The following is a 10,415-nucleotide window of genomic DNA, read 5'->3' as shown; positions in this document are numbered from 1 at the left end:
AGCCACACCCCTAAGATAGACAGGGAGGCGACGGGGTGTGACGGACTGGCCTGCGCATGCTGCGCCGCGGCACGCCGCGTCGCTGCCGGCTCCGGCTCGTTCCATGCTCGGCCACGCTGGGGGGTGGGGAGGGGGGTCACGACCCCCCTCCCACCCATCTGCTCGGCCTCGCGCTAACGCACGCAGTGCGCTTGGTTGACAGGCGCAATGCAGGCATTCTGTTTTTCCAACAATAGGACGCACGCAACCCCAGAGCCACACCCCTAAGATAGACAGGGAGGCGACGGGGTGTGACGGACTTGCGTGCGCATGCGGCACCGCGGCACGCCGTGTCGCTGCCTGCTCTGACTCGTTCTAGGCTCGCCCTCGCAGGGGGGTGGGGAGGGGGTATCACGACCCCCTTCGACACCCCTGCTCGGCCTCGCTAACAAACGCAGTGCGCTTGGTTCACAGGCGTAGTGCGGACATTCTGTTTTTCCAACAATAGGACGCACGCAACCCCAGAGCCACACCCCTAAGATAGATAGGGAGGCGACGGGGTGTGACGGACTTGCCAGCGCATGCGGCGCCGCAGCACGCTGTGACGCCCCGAGACCGACGCTCCGATTTCCTTCCTTGTTTGGCGAGTCAGCTCTGTTATTTATTTTGTTTGTTGCATTCATCATCGCATCATCCGCATTGCATCGGCACTCGCTGTCGTCATTGTTTTTAAAACTTGCATTCGTTCGTAGATGCCGCGTTTCCCCCTTGCTTCCGCTGACCCTTCCGAGACCAACCTCGTTCTTCGTTTTCCCTCTTGCTTAAACCGGAGTCCCTCTTTGCACAGTGCTTCGCCCCCTCGCGTGCCTCCGAAATTTGTTCCGAACCCGAACCGGACTTTCGTTACCGTTGGGTCCGGATCATCCCCTAACATCTACAAAACATCACCGTTTTCTTTGTTGGACGCTCTAGCCTACTTATTCTCGACCGCCCGATTATAATCGGACGGCCCGAGTAGCCCCTAAACTAATCTACCTGCTATATAATCAGCCTAAGCCAAGTCCTAACCTGTCCCATCCACCTATTCCCTGCCGCCGCCACCCTCTTCCTCAGGATTCCCCGATCCAATCCATCCATTCCACCCAGCCGACCCGACAACGCTCCTCGTCTTCAGCGCCGGGCCAAGCAGCGCTTGCCACCCACTCTCCCTCGATTTCACCACCGCAGCTGCGCCTCCTGCTCACTCATCGATCCAGATCGAGAGGAGCTCGACCCCGAGCCTCCCAACGACCTCCTCCTTGCCGGTGATTCCCCACCGGAGGTTCCAACCAGCTGCAGCAGCGACCAGGCCAGTCCCGTTGCTCCGTGCCTTCCTTTTTCTCCCGTGCTTCTCCATCGTCTCACCCCTCTGTCTCTCTCACCTCGTTCTAGCAGGAGCGCCGCCGCCCTCGACCCGTCTCCGTCCGGCCGACAACGAGCAGTAGCTCGCCGGAGTTGAGCTTCACCGGATCCGCCTCCCTCTGCCCGTTGCTGGTGCTCGCGTCACCGTTAGCCACCCGTCGTCCGAGTTCCTCGCCGGCCTGCGCGACAACCTGCAAGTACCAAGGCGTCGACCACCACCACCAGGAGCTGACCGCTGCTTCCCTGCCCAAGTTCCCCTGCGTCGCCGGCGACCCCAGGCAGGCCCCGTCGCGCCCTGCCATCTCCCTCGCCGTCCCGTTCGTCTTGCAGCAGGCGAGGTATCGAGCTCCGCCGAGTCCCTTTGTTGCTCTGCGTCGCGCCGTTGCTCTTCTTCCCGGAGGGCCTCGACGAGAGCCTCGCTCGCGCCCCTCCATCCCGTCTCCTGGATCCTGCCGCCGGCGCACCCAAGTCTCGTCCAGACGCCCTGGAGCTCCTTCGCTGCCCCGCGCCCAAGTCCCGCCATGCCAAGCCCCCTCCAGCCGCGGGTCTCCTTCGCTGCATCGAGCGACAGCAGTTCGGGCAGAGGAGGATGGCGCCTCTGCCTCGAAACCTCGTCCGTCACCGTTGACCGCGTCCGCGTGGGCTGCATCCCCGCGGCCCAGATCCGCCGGCCCACCGCTCCGCTTTCCCTTCGGCCTGTTCGCCCAATGTGAGCAGCCCTCTCCTGTGCTGTTGGGCCAGCAAGTTTCGGCCCATGTGATGTTTTTTCCAGGATCTGCGAATTTAGACATTATCCATGAGTTTACAGTTTTACAGAAAAGTCCTTCATGTTCATGCATTAATAACTCACGAATCGTGCATCATATTAAAATAATTTATATATGTAAAATGCTCAGAATTTTGTGTAGTTTAATAATATGCCACTTTCATCCCATGTTAAAATGTTTAAAATGCTGTTTATTTAATTTTGCATAAATGCCATGTTAAGATGATTTATTTCATAACTAAATAACCGTAACTCGGATTTTAATAAATTATATATGTAAATGGGGTAGAAAAATGCCTAGGTTATCATGGTAAACTTCATTTTGCTGTTTAACAACATTAAAATTGCGTTTATGGCAGAACAGTAGCAAATTCAAAATGTGCATATGGGGATTTTCCGGAATTGTTGTCTGTTGTTCCGGCCTCATTTAAATTTGCCTAGATAGGTAGTTTTCATATGCCTCACCTCTTGCCATGTTAATCAACATTTAATATTGTTGGGTACATAAACAAGAGCGAACTAAATAACTTGAATGTGGTGTTTCGTCAATATGCAACTCGTTGCATATTGAGCTCCACTTAATTTGTAGTATTGTTTGTTGCACTTTGCCATGCCATGCTCATTAAACCGGACATGCATCATACTTGATTGTGCATCATGCCATGTTTATGTGGTGGTTGCTTACTATGTTGTTTGTTTCTTTCCGGGTTGCTTCTCTCGTTAGCTTCGGTTTCGTTCCGGAGTTGTGAGGATTCGTTCCGTTTGTCTTCTTCATGGACTCGTTCTTCTTCCTTGCGGGATCTCAGGCAAGATGACCATACCCTCGAAATCACTTCTATCTTTGCTTCCTAGCTGTTCGCTCTATTGTTATGCAGCGCTACCTACCACTTGCTTTTCAAGCCTCCCTAATTGCCATGAACCTCTAAACTTTGTCACCCTTCCTAGTAAACCGTTGTTGGGCTATGTTACCGCTTTGCTCAGCCCCTTCTTATAGCGTTGCTAGTTGCAGGTGAAGATGAAGATTGCTCCATGTTGGTTTATGTTTATGTTGGGATATCACAATAACTCTTATCTTAATTAATGCATCCATATACTTGGTAAAGGGTGGAAGGCTCGGCCTTATGCCTAGTGTTTTGTTCCACTCTTGCCGCCCTAGTTTCCGTCATACCGGTGTTATGTTCCTTGATTTTGCGTTCCTTACGCGGTTGGGTGATTTATGGGACCCCCTTGACAGTTCGCTTTGAATAAAACTCCTCCAGCAAGGCCCAACCTTGGTTTTACCATTTGCCTACCTAAGCCTTTTTCCCTTGCGTTCTGCAGACTCAAGGGTCATCTTTATTTTAACCCCCGGGCCAGTTCTCCTTCGAGTGCTGGTCCAAACCGAGCAATGTCCGGCGCCCCCGGGCAACCAGGGTCTATGCCAACCCGACGTCTTGCTCATGCGGTGTGCCCTGAGAATGAGATATGTGCAGCTCCTATCGGGATTTGTCGGCACATCGGGGCGGCTTAGCTGGTCTTGTTTTACCATTGTCGAAATGTCTTGTAACCGGGATTCCGAGACTGATCGGGTCTTCCCGGGAGAAGGAATATCCTTCGTTGACCGTGAGAGCTTATAATGGGCTAAGTTGGGACACCCCTACAGGGTATTATCTTTCGAAAGCCGTGCCCGTGGTTATGAGGCAGATGGGAATTTGTTAATGTCCGGTTGTAGAGAACTTGACACTTGACCTTAATTAAAACGCATCAACCGCGTGTGTAGCCGTGATGGTCTCTTCTCGGCGGAGTCCGGGAAGTGAACACGGTTTCTTGTGTTATGTTTTGACGTAAGTAGGTGTTCAGGATCACTTCTTGATCATTGCTAGTTCACGACCGTTCCGTTGCTTCTCTTCTCGCTCTTATTTGCGTATGTTAGCCACCATATATGCTTAGTGCTTGCTGCAGCTCCTCCTCTTTACACCATCTTTTCCTTTAAGCTTAAATAGTCTTGATCTCGCGGGTGTGAGATTACTGAGTCCTCGTGACTCACAGATACTTCCAAACAGTTGCAGGTGCCGATGATACCAGTGCAGGTGACGCAACTGAGCTCAAGTGGGAGCTCGATGAAGATCTTGTTCGTTGTGTTGTTCTTTTCTGGTTGATCAGTAGTGGAGCCCAGTTGGGACGATCAGGGATCTAGCAGTTGGGTTGTCTTCTTCTCTTTTGGTTCCGTAGTCGGACCTATGTGTGTATCTCTGAATGATGTATGAATTTATTTATGTATTGTGTGAGGTGGCGATTGTAAGCCAACTCTTTATCCCAGTCTTGTTCATTACATGGGATTGTGTGAAGATGACCCTTCTTGCGACAAAACCACAATGCGGTTATGCCTCTAAGTCGTGCCTCGACACGTGGGAGATATAGCCGCATCGTGGGTGTTACAAGTTGGTAATCAGAGCCATCCCCGACTTAGGAGCCCCCTGCTTGATCGAATCGCTGGCGTTGTTGAGTCTAGAACAAAAATGTTTTGAGTCTTAGGATTATATATATCAGAGAGTAGGATTCTTTTTTACTCCTCAGTCCCTTCGTCGCTCTGGTGAGGTCTCCTGACGTAGAAGTTTTGACTATTCACTCCTCAAATTTCACTAAAAAAATTTTTAGGATCACGCGGGTATATTGGAATCGTTCCGATGGTTTTGTGACGAGAACATTGTTCTTGGTGCCTCCTGACATTTAGGGGTTGTGGCAGTGTCCCGGGGAGTTGAGCTCCGAGGTGTTGTCGTCACAATTTTATCATTGCAGTTCTAGAATACCTGAGTTTCGCCGACATCGAAATCTCTTTTATGCAGTTGTTGGTGAGATCACCTCAACGCCACCCAGTACTGGGCGGGAGTTCGGGAGTATTGCCATAACTTGTATAACGGATGTTTTTCGAAGGTTGAGGTAAACGATTTCCGAAGTTTTCTTGGTTATGTGTTGACGGATGGATACAGCTGGATCTAGGTATTGTTAGTTTGGGTGATATATTTTGTGTCCCCTGTATCCCCAACACCAGATTGCATAACCAGAAAGTTTCGGGAGTTTATAAGTGGGAATTCAAGTAGCTTCTAGGATATCTTTCCGACAGATGCATGATATGAGATTGGGGTTCGACGTCTAGTGGTCCGGCTTTCCACGGTTGGTTTTACAGTGGTCTCGTAGTGTCTTAAAGAGTCCTTGGCTATGCCGACTCGGGGACGCTTCGTATGTCATGTGCACTGCCTTGTACATGATGGTGCTGTACGATCGAGCCCGTGTGGGCCCCACCACGAAAACTTCGGACGAAATCTCTATCATATGTTTGTTCCGGCTTATTGCGCAAGCCAATCCTTTGTTTTGTTCTTATTTGTGGTATTCAAGTTGCTTCGAAGTCAAGTGTTGATTCCAGACCTTCCCTAAACGGTGTTCTCATATTTCTATGTGAATACTAATCCTTTCGATCATCGAGATTGTCATCCCAATTCTTTCCAACCGGTGCATTTCTCTTCGAGATGATCCCATCATTCTCCCCATCCGTAAGATCAATTATAAGTTTTCTCAACGGTGTTTATTCCATCTGCCCCAAGTTGCCTTTGTTTTCCCGCCCTCCCACCCTCTTTCTTCAAGGACCCAGATTTCTTAACCAAGTATCCATTTTATTCACGTGAAGTCCCTTCATTCTTTTCAATCAATGTTCTTACCCGGTGGTTCTCATGAAGATGTTCTTCAAGTTTTTCATTCTTCATTCTTCTTCTTCTCCGGTGGACTAAATTCAAGCCTTCAATGTTGGTCACATTCCTTTCCCTGTTTCAAATGTTTTCTCATGCCGGTGTACCTCTTAATCATCCACTTCTCGTCATTCATTTGTTCCGGAGTGTACATGAAATCTCAGAAGATTTGTGTATCCATTATCAATCTGTTCAAGCTATTCTGAGGTTGTTATCTCATTAAAGCCATTTAATTCAACCGGTGTATTCTATCTTTCAAGCAATTTTTCCAACGGTGTTTCTTTTGAGTGGGCCCTAACGCACAGGTCTTTTTCCAGGATCTTACCTGACTTTTCTAATTCTTTCCGGAGTTATTCTCAAATTCTTTGCAAAGTTTGACGTAAGAATGAATTATCATAAGTCAATTGTCTTTCTCCAAGATCTTTCAAATTCTTTTCATCGTTGGTTCAACCTTTCTGATTTTCATCCCGGAGTATCTCAACAATTCATGGTGGTGTTTCTCGTCGTCATTCTCAACATTTGAAGACCGAAGAAGAATTTCTCCTAAATCTTATCCGTTCTCTTGAAGATTCATGGTTCTAGCTTATGCCATCCTCTCATAATTGTTTTCGATTGTGAGAATTCTTCTCATACCCATCCGGAGCATTTCATGAGTTGTTTCGTTTCTTGTTCATCCAAAGGCCATCATTTCAGAAGATTTCTTCGTCCTAAGTTTTCAGCCTCGTTCTCCAATTATTCTAAATTGATGTCTCTTCGTTCTTCTCCAAATCATACCGGTGCATCACTCAAATATCCTCAAATCAGTCCATGATCTCTTCGTTCTCGTGTATGTAAATTCTGTCAAGTATCTTCATTCTTTTCTAATTCTTTCCGTTGAATTGTGCCTTTGCTACTTTCATTTTCAATTCTTACGGTGGTTCGTTCAAGATTTCTATTCCTTAGTTATCATATCAATTTATTCGTTGTTTCAATCCTACCGGTGGTTCGATGAAGACCTTCACTAGTTTGCGCAATATCTATGTTAATCCTTTCTACGAGAATAAGTAGTATGCAAGATCCGTTGCTTGTCATCAATTTAAATTGGTGAAGGATACGCATAACGTAATTCTTATTTCATCCAAGTGTTTAATCCTTTCTTTTGGAGTTCATTCATGATACCAAATTCTTGATTTCAATATTCATCTTTCTTTCCGGAGATCCAAGTTAGTTCAATTATATCATTTCAAAGATCCATCTAAATCATTGCAAGGATTCATCCTGTTCTTTCAACTTCTCCTTTTATCATCCTTTTATTACGGGAGTTCTCACGAAGGCTCTACATGGTGGTTCGTCAAGGATTCCTTTCATTCTTCAATTGTTCGTCAAGATTTCTCTCGGAGTTATGATCCGTCAAGCCATACTCTAAAATAAACATGGGGCTCAACACATGTTTTGTCTTGAGGAGTCCAAGCATTCTTCATCTTGCATTCTAAAATGCAATTCTTCCTACCTTATCTTTTGAGGTGGTGTTATGTCATTCTCGATAATTTTCCTTCGGGTTTCATGATTCACAAAGTTTTCAAGAGTGACATATTTAAATCCATCATTTTATCTTCGTTCAAGAGATCTTTTCAACCAATCAATCTTTTTGTTGGAGTTGTATTGGGTTATATTTCACCTAAAGCCTTCCCTAAGGATTGTTGCTATTGTGGTGTCTATAATTGATCCAAAATTTCTCCTATCCTCTCGGCGAGAGAAGTTTTCATCTCTTCGCTGATCTCAAGCAAGCAATTGTTTCCGCTAGTGGCGGGCTATCACCTCATAATTTTGAGATGTGTTCCATAAGCCCTCAACAAGTTTGTTCTTTTTCGTTGTTGATTTTCCCAACAACTCCGTTCTAACCTTCTCCGAAGGGTGCTTTCCAAGCTCATTTGTGGCAGAAGTTGGCATTTTCTTCTCCATTCTTATTTCAAGGATCTGTCTTCTATTATTTATTACTTCCGGAGGCCTTTGTGATGTTGCTCTCTTCGACCAATCATCTTGTTTTGTCAAGATCATGTAATTTTTCCTTTCTTAACCGTTTAGCCGGAGTGTCGTGTTTTCATTCGAGTTTTCTCATCTTATCAAGTTTCGTCTCCTTCCTCAACCGGAGTGCGATCTGAAATCTTTCTTTTCCCTTGTGCCATTCTTTCATTAGTACCGGAGGCAATGTGTTGTTAATTTCATCGAGTATCCTCTCTTCTTTTCAAGATCATGTTCAATTCCTTCCATTTACAGGCGGAGTGCTGCCCAAATTATACCATTCTCCTTCCTTCCTTATCTTGTTTTAACCGGAGTGTTGGTGTCTATCATTCCTCTTCTAACCGGAGTCTCATCCAAGTGCTTTCATTTTGTCAAGTCCATATTCTACCCCTTCCATTTTTCCAACCGGAGCGTTATCGTAATTGATCATTATCGTTCCTTGTACATCTCGTTTCAACCGGAGTGCTTGCATGTACTTCTCGTCCATTGTTCTCGTCATTCATAGCTTTGCAAACTCCAAAGTTCACATGGTGTTCCTTGTTTCTCTATTCTAGAGTCTTCTCAATTTTGTTCAACTCTGTCGTATTCTTCTTTCAAGTTTTCAACCTCTCAAGGTTCATGGTTTCACTCGTTTGTCAAGAAGCAATTTAGTTTTACCTCTTCTCCTCATCTTCCGTTTCCCTCCGGTGCCATCCTAGATCTCGGGACGAGATCCTCTTGTAGTGGTGGAGTGTTGTGACGCCCCGAGACCGACGCTCCGATTGCCTTCCTTGTTTGGCGAGTCAGCTCTGTTATTTATTTTGTTTGTTGCATTCATCATCGCATCATCCGCATTGCATCGACACTCGCTGTCGTCATTGTTTCTAAAACTTGCATTCGTTCGTAGTTGCCGCGTTTCCCCCTTGCTTCCGCTGACCCTTCCGAGACCAACCTCGTTCTTCGTTTTCCCTCTTGCTTAAACCGGAGTCCCTCTTTGCACAGTGCTTCGCCCCCTCGCGTGCGTCCGAAATTTGTTCCGAACCCGAACCGGACTTTCGTTACCGTTGGGTCCGGATCATCCCCTAACATCTACAAAACATCACCGTTTTCTTTGTTGGACGCTCTAGCCTACTTATTCTCGACCGCCCGATTATAATCGGAGGGCCCGAGTAGCCCCTAAACTAATCTACCTGCTATATAATCAGCCTAACCCTAGTCCTAACCTGTCCCATCCACCTATTCCCTGCCGCCGCCACCCTCTTCCTCAGGATTCCCCGATCCAATCCATCCATTCCACCAAGCCAAGCCGACAACGCTCCTCGTCTTCAGCGCCGGGCCAAGCAGCGCTTGCCACCCACTCTCCCTCGATTTCACCACCGCAGCCACGCCTCCTGCTCACAAATCGATCCAGATCGAGAGGAGCTCGACCCCGAGCCTCCCAACGACCTCCTCCTTGCCGGTGATTCCCCGCCGGAGGTTCCAACCAGCTGCAGCATCGACCAGGCCAGTCCCGTCGCTCCGTGCCTTCCTTTTTCTCCCGTGCTTCTCCATCGTCTCACCCCTCTGTCTCTCTCACCTCGTTCTAGCAGGAGCGCCGCCGCCCGCGACCCGTCTCCGTCCGGCCGACAACGAGCAGTAGCTCGTCGGAGTTGAGGTTCACCGGATCCGCCTCCCTCTGCCCGTTGCTGGTGCTCGCGTCACCGTCAGCCACCCGTCGTCCGAGTTCCTCGCCGGCCCGCGTGACAACCTGCAAGTACCAAGGCGTTGACCACCACCACCAGGAGCTGACCGCTGCTTCCCTGCCCAAGTTCCCCTGCGTCGCCGGCGACCCCAGGCAGGCCCCGTCGCGCCCTGCCATCTCCCTCGCCGTCCCGTTCGTCTTGCTGCAGGCGAGGTACCGAGCTCCACCGAGTCCCTTTGTTGCTCCGCGTCGCGCCGTTGCTCTTCTTCCCGGAGGGCCTCGACGAGAGCCTCGCTCGCGCCCCTCCATCCCGTCTCCTGGATCCTGCCGCCGGCGCACCCAAGTCTCGTCCAGACACCCTGGAGCTCCTTCGCTACCCCGCGCCCAAGTCCCGCCGTGCCAAGCCCCCTCCAGCCGCGGGTCTCCTTCGCTCCATCGAGCGGCAGCAGTTCGGGCAGAGGAGGATGGCGCCTCTGCCTCGAAACCTCGTCCGTCACCGTTGACCGCATCCGCGTGGGCTGCATCCCCGCGGCCCAGATCCGCCGGCCCACCGCTCCGCTTTCCCTTCGGCCTGTTCGCCCAATGTGAGCAGCCCTCTCCTGTGCTGTTGGGCCAGCAAGTTTCGGCCCATGTGATGTTTTTTCCAGGATCTGCGAATTTAGACATTATCCATGAGTTTACAGTTTTACAGAAAAGTCCTTCATGTTCATGCATTAATAACTCACGAATCGTGCATCATATTAAAATAATTTATATATGTAAAATGCTCAGAATTTTGTGTAGTTTAATAATATGCCACTTTCATCCCATGTTAAAATGTTTAAAATGCTGTTTATTTAATTTTGCATAAATGCCATGTTAAGATGATTTATTTCATAACTAAATA

The sequence above is a fragment of the Triticum aestivum genome, chromosome 7D (genome assembly GCF_018294505.1).
Source record: "Triticum aestivum cultivar Chinese Spring chromosome 7D, IWGSC CS RefSeq v2.1, whole genome shotgun sequence".
Taxonomy (NCBI): domain Eukaryota; kingdom Viridiplantae; phylum Streptophyta; class Magnoliopsida; order Poales; family Poaceae; genus Triticum; species Triticum aestivum.
Note: the sequence above shows the minus strand (reverse complement) of the source record.